Raw genomic sequence first — 10,668 nt, 5'->3', positions numbered from 1 at the left:
AACCTTACATTTCATTGAGCCGTTCTGAAACAGTCTTTCTATAGAAACTGCAATTGGACATTCTGAGCGCTAAGAGGGTTATACTGGAAAAAGTAATATGTTCAAATATAAACTACACAGAATCATTCTGTGAAACTTCTTTCTGATCTGTGCATTCAGCTAACAGAGTTAAACCATACTTTTGATTGAGCAGTTCTGAAACACTCTTTCTGTAGAAAATGCAACTGGACATTTGGAGCGCTAAGTGGGTAATAGTGGAAAAAGGAATATCTTCAAATATAAACTACACAGAATCATTCTGTGAAACTTATTTCTGATCTGTGCATTCAGCTAACAGAGTTAAACCATACTTTTGATTGAGCAGTTCTGAACACTCTTTCTGTAGAAAATGCAAGTGGACATTCGGAGCGCTAATAGGGTAATAGTGGAAATAGGATTATATTCAATTATAAACTACACAGAAGCATTCTGTGAAACTTCTTTCTGTTCTGTCCATTCAACTAACTGAGTTGAACCTTACTTTTGATGGAGCCGTTCTGAAACACTCTTTCTGTAGAAACAGCAATTGGACATTCTGACCGCTAAGAGGAGTATATTGGGGAATAGAATATCTACAAATAAAAACTACACAGAAGCATTCTGTGAAACTTCTTTCTGATCTGTGCATTCAACTAACATAGTAAAACCATACTTTTGATTGAGCCGTTCTGAACACTATTTCTGTAGAATATGCAAGTGGACATACGGTGCGCTAAGATGGTAATAGTTGAAAAAGGAATATATTCTAATATAAACTACACAGAAGCATTCTGTGAAACTTCTTTCTGTTCTGTGCATTCAACTAACAGAGTTGAACCTTACTTTTGATTGAGCCGTTCTGAAACACTCTTTCTTTAGAAACTGCAATTGGACATTCTAAGCGCTAAGAGGCCTACATTGGGAAAAAGAATATCTTCAAATAAAAACTACACAGAAGCATTCTGTGAAACTTATTTCTTATCTATGCATTCAGTTAACAGAGCTAAACCATACTTTTGATTGAGCAGTTATGAAACACTCTTTGTGTAGAAAATGCAAGTGGACCTTCGGAGCGCTAAGATTGTAATAGAGGAAAAAGGAATATCTCCAAATAAAAGCTACACAGAAGCATTCTCTGGAACTCCTTTCTGTTCTCTGAATTCAACTAACACAATTTAGCCTTACTTTTGAAGGAGCAGTTCTGAAACACTCTTTGTGTAGAAACTGCCAGTGGACATTCGGAGCGCTAAGTGGGTAATAGTCAATAAAGGAATATCTTCAACTAAATACTACACAGAAGCATTCTGTGAAACTTCTTTCTCTTCTGTGCATTCAACTAAAAGAGGTGAACCTTACTTTTCATTGAGCCGTTCTGAAACACTCTTTCTATAGAAACTGCAATTGGACATTCTGAGTGCTAAGAGGCCTATATTGGTATAAAGAATATTTCCATATAAACACTACACAGAAGCATTCTGTGAAACTTCTTTCTGATCTGTGCATTCAGCTAACAGAGTTAAACCATACTTTTGATTGAGCAGTTCTGAAACTCTCTTGCTGTAGAAAATGCTACTGGACATTTGGAGCGCTAAGTGGGTAATAGTGGAAAAAGAATATCTTCAAATATAAACTACACAGAATCATTCTGTGAAACGTCTCTCTGATCTGTGCATTCAGCTAACAGAGTTAAACCATACTTTTGATTGAGCCGTTCTGAACACTCTTTCTGTAGAAAATGCAACTGGACATTTGGAGCGCTAAGAGGGTAGTAGTGGAAAAAGATATATATTCAAATATAAACTACACAGAAGCATTGTATAAAACTTCTTTCTCTTCTGTGCATTCAACTAACAGAGTTGAACCTTATTTTTGATTGAGCCGTTCTGAAACAATCTTTCTGTAGAAACTGCAATTGGACATTCTAAACGCTAAGAGGCTTACATTGGGAATAAAATATCTTCAAATAAAAACTACACAGAAGCATTCTGTGAAACTAATCTCTGATCTGTGCATTCAGCTAACAGAGTTAAACCATACTTCTGATTGAGCAGTTCTGAACACCGTTTCTGTAGAAAATGCAACTGGACATTTGGAGCGCTAAGAGGGTAGTAGTGGAAAAAGGAATATATTCAAATATAAACTACACAGAAGCATTCTATGAAACTTCTTTCTCTTCTGTGCATTCAACTAACAGAGTTGAACCTTATTTTTGATTGAGCCGTTCTGAAACACTCTTTCTGTAGAAACTGCAATTGGACATTCTAAGCGCTAAGAGGCCTACATTGGGAAAAAGAATATCTTCAAATAAAAACTACATAGAAGCATTCTGTGAAACTTATTTCTGATCTGTGCATTCAGTTAACCGAGCTAAACCATACTTTTGATTGAGCAGTTATGAAAGACTCTTTGTGTAGAAAATGCAAGTGGACCTTGGGAGCGCTAAGATTGTAATAGAGGAAAAAGGAATATCTCCCAATAAAAACTACACAGAAGCATTCTCTGAATCTCCTTTCTGTTCTCTGCATTCAACTAACAGAGTTTAGCCTTAATTTTGAAGGAGCAGTTCTGAAACTCTCTTTGTGTAGAAACTGCCAGTGGACATTCGGAGCGCTAAGTGGGTAATAGTCAAAAAAGGAATATCTTCAACTAAATACTACACAGAAGCATTCTGTGAAACTTCTTTCTGTTCTGTGCATTCAACTAAAAGAGGTGAACCTTACATTTCATTGAGCCGTTCTGAAACAGTCTTTCTATAGAAACTGCAATTGGACATTCTGAGCGCTAAGAGGGTTATACTGGAAAAAGTAATATGTTCAAATATAAACTACACAGAATCATTCTGTGAAACTTCTTTCTGATCTGTGCATTCAGCTAACAGAGTTAAACCATACTTTTGATTGAGCAGTTCTGAAACACTCTTTCTGTAGAAAATGCAACTGGACATTTGGAGCGCTAAGTGGGTAATAGTGGAAAAAGGAATATCTTCAAATATAAACTACACAGAATCATTCTGTGAAACTTATTTCTGATCTGTGCATTCAGCTAACAGAGTTAAACCATACTTTTGATTGAGCAGTTCTGAACACTCTTTCTGTAGAAAATGCAAGTGGACATTCGGAGCGCTAATAGGGTAATAGTGGAAATAGGATTATATTCAATTATAAACTACACAGAAGCATTCTGTGAAACTTCTTTCTGTTCTGTCCATTCAACTAACTGAGTTGAACCTTACTTTTGATGGAGCCGTTCTGAAACACTCTTTCTGTAGAAACAGCAATTGGACATTCTGACCGCTAAGAGGAGTATATTGGGGAATAGAATATCTACAAATAAAAACTACACAGAAGCATTCTGTGAAACTTCTTTCTGATCTGTGCATTCAACTAACATAGTAAAACCATACTTTTGATTGAGCCGTTCTGAACACTATTTCTGTAGAATATGCAAGTGGACATACGGTGCGCTAAGATGGTAATAGTTGAAAAAGGAATATATTCTAATATAAACTACACAGAAGCATTCTGTGAAACTTCTTTCTGTTCTGTGCATTCAACTAACAGAGTTGAACCTTACTTTTGATTGAGCCGTTCTGAAACACTCTTTCTTTAGAAACTGCAATTGGACATTCTAAGCGCTAAGAGGCCTACATTGGGAAAAAGAATATCTTCAAATAAAAACTACACAGAAGCATTCTGTGAAACTTATTTCTTATCTATGCATTCAGTTAACAGAGCTAAACCATACTTTTGATTGAGCAGTTATGAAACACTCTTTGTGTAGAAAATGCAAGTGGACCTTCGGAGCGCTAAGATTGTAATAGAGGAAAAAGGGATATCTCCAAATAAAAACTACACAGAAGCATTCTCTGGAACTCCTTTCTGTTCTCTGAATTCAACTAACACAATTTAGCCTTACTTTTGAAGGGGCAGTTCTGAAACACTCTTTGTGTAGAAACTGCCAGTGGACATTCGGAGCGCTAAGTGGGTAATAGTCAAAAAAGGAATATCTTCAACTAAATACTACACAGAAGCATTCTGTGAAACTTCTTTCTGTTCTGTGCATTCAACTAAAAGAGATGAACCTTACTTTTCATTGAGCCGTTCTGAATCACTCTTTCTATAGAAACTGCAATTGGACATTCTGAGTGCTAAGAGGCCTACATTGGGAAAAAGAATATGTTCAAATAAAAACTACACAGAAGCATTCTGTGAAACTTATTTCTGATCTGTGCATTCAGTTAACAGAGCTAAACCATACTTTTGATTGAGCAGTTCTGAAACACTCTTTCTGTAGAAAATGCAACTGGACATTTGGAGCGCTAAGTGGGTAATAGTGGAAAAAGGAATATCTTCAAATATAAACTACACAGAATCATTCTGTGAAACTTATTTCTGATCTGTGCATTCAGCTAACAGAGTTAAACCATACTTTTGATTGAGCAGTTCTGAACACTCTTTCTGTAGAAAATGCAAGTGGACATTCGGAGCGCTAATAGGGTAATAGTGGAAAAAGGATTATATTCAATTATAAACTACACAGAAGCATTCTGTGAAACTTCTTTCTGTTCTGTCCATTCAACTAACTGAGTTGAACCTTACTTTTGATGGAGCCGTTCTGAAACACTCTTTCTGTAGAAACAGCAATTGGACATTCTGACCGCTAAGAGGACTATATTGGGGAAAAGAATATCTACAAATAAAAACTACACAGAAGCATTCTGTGAAACTTCTTTCTGATCTGTGCATTCAACTAAAAGAGTAAAATCATACTTTTGATTGAGCCGTTCTGAACACTATTTCTGTAGAATATGCAAGTGGACATACGGTGCGCTAAGAGGGTAATAGTTGAAAAAGGAATATATTCTAATATAAACTACACAGAAGCATTCTGTGAAACTTCTTTCTGTTCTGTGCATTCAACTAACAGAGTTGAACCTTACTTTTGATTGAGCCGTTCTGAAACACTCTTTCTTTAGAAACTGCAATTGGACATTCTAAGCGCTAAGAGGCCTACATTGGGAAAAAGAATATCTTCAAATAAAAACTACACAGAAGCATTCTGTGAAACTTATTTCTGACCTATGCATTCAGTTAACAGAGCTAAACCATACTTTGATTGAGCAGTTATGAAACACTCTTTGGGTATAAAATGCAAGTGGACCTTCAGAGCGCTAAGCTTGTAATAGAGGAAAAAGGAATATCTCCAAATAAAAACTACACAGAAGCATTCTCTGAAACTACTTTCTGTTCTCTGAATTCAACTAACAGAGTTTAGCCTTACTTTTGAAGGAGCAGTTCTGAAAAACTCTTTGTGTAGAAACTGCCAGTGGACATTCGGAGCGCTAAGTGGGTAATAGTCAATAAAGGAATATCTTCAACTAAATACTACACAGAAGCATTCTGTGAAACTTCTTTCTCTTCTGTGCGTTCAACTAAAAGAGGTGAACCTTACTTTTCTTTGAGCCGTTCTGAAACACTCTTTCTATAGAAACTGCATTTGGACATTCTGAGCGCTAAGAGGCCTATATTGGTATAAAGATTATTTCCATATAAACACTACACAGAAGAATTCTGTGAAACTTCTTTCTGATCTGTGCATTCAGCTAACAGAGTTAAACCATACTTTTGATTGAGCAGTTCTGAAACTCTCTTGCTGTAGAAAATGCAACTGGACATTTGGAGCACTAAGAGGGTAGTAGTGGAAAAAGATATATATTCAAATATAAACTACACAGAAGCATTGTATAAAACTTCTTTCTCTTCTGTGCATTCAACTAACAGAGTTGAACCTTATTTTTGATTGAGCCGTTCTGAAACAATCTTTCTGTAGAAACTGCAATTGGACATTCTAAGCGCTAAGAGGCTTACATTGGGAATAAAATATCTTCAAATAAAAACTACACAGAAGCATTCTGTGAAACTAATTTCTGATCTGTGCATTCTGCTAACAGAGTTAAACCATACTTTTGATTGAGCAGTTCTGAACACTGTTTCTGTAGAAAATGCAACTGGACATTTGGAGCGCTAAGAGGGTAGTAGTGGAAAAAGGAATATATTCAAATATAAACTACACAGAAGCATTCTATGAAACTTCTTTCTCTTCTGTGCATTCAACTAACAGAGTTGAACCTTATTTTTGATTGAGCCGTTCTGAAACACTCTTTCTGTAGAAACTGCAATTGGACATTCTAAGCGCTAAGAGGCCTACATTGGGAAAAAGAATATCTTCAAATAAAAACTACATAGAAGCATTCTGTGAAACTTATTTCTGATCTGTGCATTCAGTTAACCGAGCTAAACCATACTTTTGATTCAGCAGTTATGAAAGACTCTTTGTGTAGAAAATGCAAGTGGACCTTGGGAGCGCAAAGATTGTAATAGAGGAAAAAGGAATATCTCCCAATAAAAACTACACAGAAGCATTGTCTGAATCTCCTTTCTGTTCTCTGCATTCAACTAACAGAGTTTAGCCTTAATTTTGAAGGAGCAGTTCTGAAACTCTCTTTGTGTAGAAACTGCCAGTGGACATTCGGAGCGCTAAGTGGGTAATAGTCAAAAAAGGAATATCTTCAACTAAATACTACACAGAAGCATTCTGTGAAACTTCTTTCTGTTCTGTGCATTCAACTAAAAGAGGTGAACCTTACATTTCATTGAGCCGTTCTGAAACAGTCTTTCTATAGAAACTGCAATTGGACATTCTGAGCGCTAAGAGGGTTATACTGGAAAAAGTAATATGTTCAAATATAAACTACACAGAATCATTCTGTGAAACTTCTTTCTGATCTGTGCATTCAGCTAACAGAGTTAAACCATACTTTTGATTGAGCAGTTCTGAAACACTCTTTCTGTAGAAAATGCAACTGGACATTTGGAGCGCTAAGTGGGTAATAGTGGAAAAAGGAATATCTTCAAATATAAACTACACAGAATCATTCTGTGAAACTTATTTCTGATCTGTGCATTCAGCTAACAGAGTTAAACCATACTTTTGATTGAGCAGTTCTGAACACTCTTTCTGTAGAAAATGCAAGTGGACATTCGGAGCGCTAATAGGGTAATAGTGGAAATAGGATTATATTCAATTATAAACTACACAGAAGCATTCTGTGAAACTTCTTTCTGTTCTGTCCATTCAACTAACTGAGTTGAACCTTACTTTTGATGGAGCCGTTCTGAAACACTCTTTCTGTAGAAACAGCAATTGGACATTCTGACCGCTAAGAGGAGTATATTGGGGAATAGAATATCTACAAATAAAAACTACACAGAAGCATTCTGTGAAACTTCTTTCTGATCTGTGCATTCAACTAACATAGTAAAACCATACTTTTGATTGAGCCGTTCTGAACACTATTTCTGTAGAATATGCAAGTGGACATACGGTGCGCTAAGATGGTAATAGTTGAAAAAGGAATATATTCTAATATAAACTACACAGAAGCATTCTGTGAAACTTCTTTCTGTTCTGTGCATTCAACTAACAGAGTTGAACCTTACTTTTGATTGAGCCGTTCTGAAACACTCTTTCTTTAGAAACTGCAATTGGACATTCTAAGCGCTAAGAGGCCTACATTGGGAAAAAGAATATCTTCAAATAAAAACTACACAGAAGCATTCTGTGAAACTTATTTCTTATCTATGCATTCAGTTAACAGAGCTAAACCATACTTTTGATTGAGCAGTTATGAAACACTCTTTGTGTAGAAAATGCAAGTGGACCTTCGGAGCGCTAAGATTGTAATAGAGGAAAAAGGAATATCTCCAAATAAAAGCTACACAGAAGCATTCTCTGGAACTCCTTTCTGTTCTCTGAATTCAACTAACACAATTTAGCCTTACTTTTGAAGGAGCAGTTCTGAAACACTCTTTGTGTAGAAACTGCCAGTGGACATTCGGAGCGCTAAGTGGGTAATAGTCAAAAAAGTAATATCTTCAACTAAATACTACACAGAAGCATTCTGTGAAACTTCTTTCTGTTCTGTGCATTCAACTAAAAGAGATGAACCTTACTTTTCATTGAGCCGTTCTGAATCACTCTTTCTATAGAAACTGCAATTGGACATTCTGAGTGCTAAGAGGCCTACATTGGGAAAAAGAATATGTTCAAATAAAAACTACACAGAAGCATTCTGTGAAACTTATTTCTGATCTGTGCATTCAGTTAACAGAGCTAAACCATACTTTTGATTGAGCAGTTATGAAACACTCTTTCTGTAGAAAATGCAACAGGACATTTGGAGCGCTAAGTGGGTAATAGTGGAAAAAGGAATATCTTCAAATATAAACTACACAGAATCATTCTGTGAAACTTCTTTCTGATCTGTGCATTCAGCTAACAAAGTTAAACCATACTTTTGATTGAGCAGTTCTGAACACTCTTTCTGTAGAAAATGCAACTGGACATTTGGAGCGCTAAGAGGGTCGTAGTGGAAAAAGGAATATATTCAAATATAAACTACACAGAAGCATTCTGTGAAACTTCTTTCTGATCTGAGCATTCAGCTAACAGAGTTAAACCATACTTTTGATTGAGCAGTTTTGAAACACTCTGACTGTAGAAAATGCCACTGGACATTCGGAGCGCTAAGTGTGTAATAATGGAAAAAGGAATATGTTCAAATATAAACTATACAGAAGCATTGTATGAAGCTTCTTTCTGTTCTGTGCATTCAACTAACAGATTTGAAACTTACTTTTGATTGAGCCGTTCTGAAACACTCTTTCTGTAGAAACTGCAATTGGACATTCTGAGCGCTAAGAGGCCTATATTGGGAAAAATAATATCTTCAAATAAAAACTACACAGCAGCATTGTGTGAAACTTATTTCTGATATGTGCATTCAGCTAACAGAATTAAACCATACTTTTGATTGCGCAGTTCTGAACACTCTTTCTGTAGAAAATGCAAGTGGACATTCGGAGCGCTAATAGGGTAATAGTGGAAAAAGGAATATATTCAATTATAAACTACACAGAAGCATTCTGTGAAACTTCTTTCTGTTCTGTCCATTCAACTAACTGATTTGAACCTTACATTTGATGGAGCCGTTCTGAAACACTCTTTCTGTAGAAACTGCAATTGGACATTCTGACCGCTAAGAGGCCTATATTGGGAAAAAGAATATCTACGCATAAAAACTACACAGAAGCATTCTGTGAAACTTCTTTCTGTTCTGTGCATTCAAGTAAAAGTGTTGAACCTTAGTTTTCATTGAGCCGTTCTGAAACACTCTTTCTGTAGAAAATGCAAGTGGACATTCGGAGCGCTAAGATTGTAATAGTGGAAAAAGTAATATCTCCAAATAAAAACTACACAGAAGCATTCTCTGAAACTCCTTTCTGTTCTCTGCATTCAACTAACAGAGCTGAGCCTTACTTTTGAAGGAGCAGTTCTGAAACACTCTTTGTGTAGGAACTGCCAGTGGACACTCGGAGCGCTAAGACGGTAATAGTCGAAAAAGTAATATCTTCAACTGAATACTACACAGAAGCATTCTGTGAAACTTCTTTCTCTTCTGTGCATTCAACTAAAAGAGTTGAACCTTAGTTTTCATTGAGCCGTTCTGAAACCCTCTTTTTGTAGAAAATGAAAATGGAGATTCGGAGCGCTAAGAGGGTAATAGTGGAAAAAGGAATATCTTCAAATATTAACTACAGAGAATCATTCTGTGAAACTTCTTTCTGATCTGTGCATTCAGCTAACAGAGTTAAACCATACTTTTGATTGAGCAGTTCTGAACACTCTTTCTGTAGAAAATGCAACTGGACATTTGGAGCGCTAAGAGGGTAGTAGTGGAAAAAGGAATATATTCAAATATAAACTACACAGAAGCATTCTGTGAAACTTCTTTCTGATCTGAGCATTCAGCTAACAGAGTTAAACGATACTTTTGATTGAGCAGATTTGAAACACTCTGTCTGTAGAAAATGCAATTGGACATTCGGAGCGCTAAATGGGTAATAATGGAAAAAGGAATATGTTCAAATATAAACTACACAGAAGCATTGTATGAAACTTCTTTCTCTTCTGTGCATTGAACTAACAGAGTTGAACCTTATTTTTGATTGAGCCGTTCTGAACACTCTTTCTGTAGAAAATGCAAGTGGACATTCGGAGCGCTAATAGGGTAATAGTGGAAAAAGGTAAATATTCATCTATAAACTACACAGAAGCATTCTGTGAAACTTCTTTCTGTTCTGTCCATTCAACTAACTGAGTTGAACCTTACTTTTGATGGAGCCGTTCTGAAACACTCTTTCTGTAGAAACTGCAATTGGACATTCTGACCGCTAAGAGGCCTATATTGGGAAAAAGTATATCTACAAATAAAAACTACACAGAAGCATTCTGTGAAACTTCTTTCTGATCTCTGCATTCAACTAACAGAGTAAAAGCATATTTTTGATTGAGCCGTTCTGAACACTCTTTCTGTAGAATATGCAAGTGGACATACGGTGCGCTATGAGGGTAATAGTTGAAAAAGGAATATATTCAAATATAAACTACACAGAAGCATTCTGTGAAACTTCTTTCTGTTCTGTGCATTCAACTAACAGAGTTGAACCTTACTTTTGATTGAGCCGTTCTGAAACACTCTTTCTTTAGAAACTGCAGTTGGACATTCTAAGCGCTAAGAGGCCTACATTG

Source organism: Symphalangus syndactylus, chromosome 6, assembly GCF_028878055.3.
Source record: "Symphalangus syndactylus isolate Jambi chromosome 6, NHGRI_mSymSyn1-v2.1_pri, whole genome shotgun sequence".
NCBI lineage: Eukaryota > Metazoa > Chordata > Mammalia > Primates > Hylobatidae > Symphalangus > Symphalangus syndactylus.
Note: the sequence above shows the minus strand (reverse complement) of the source record.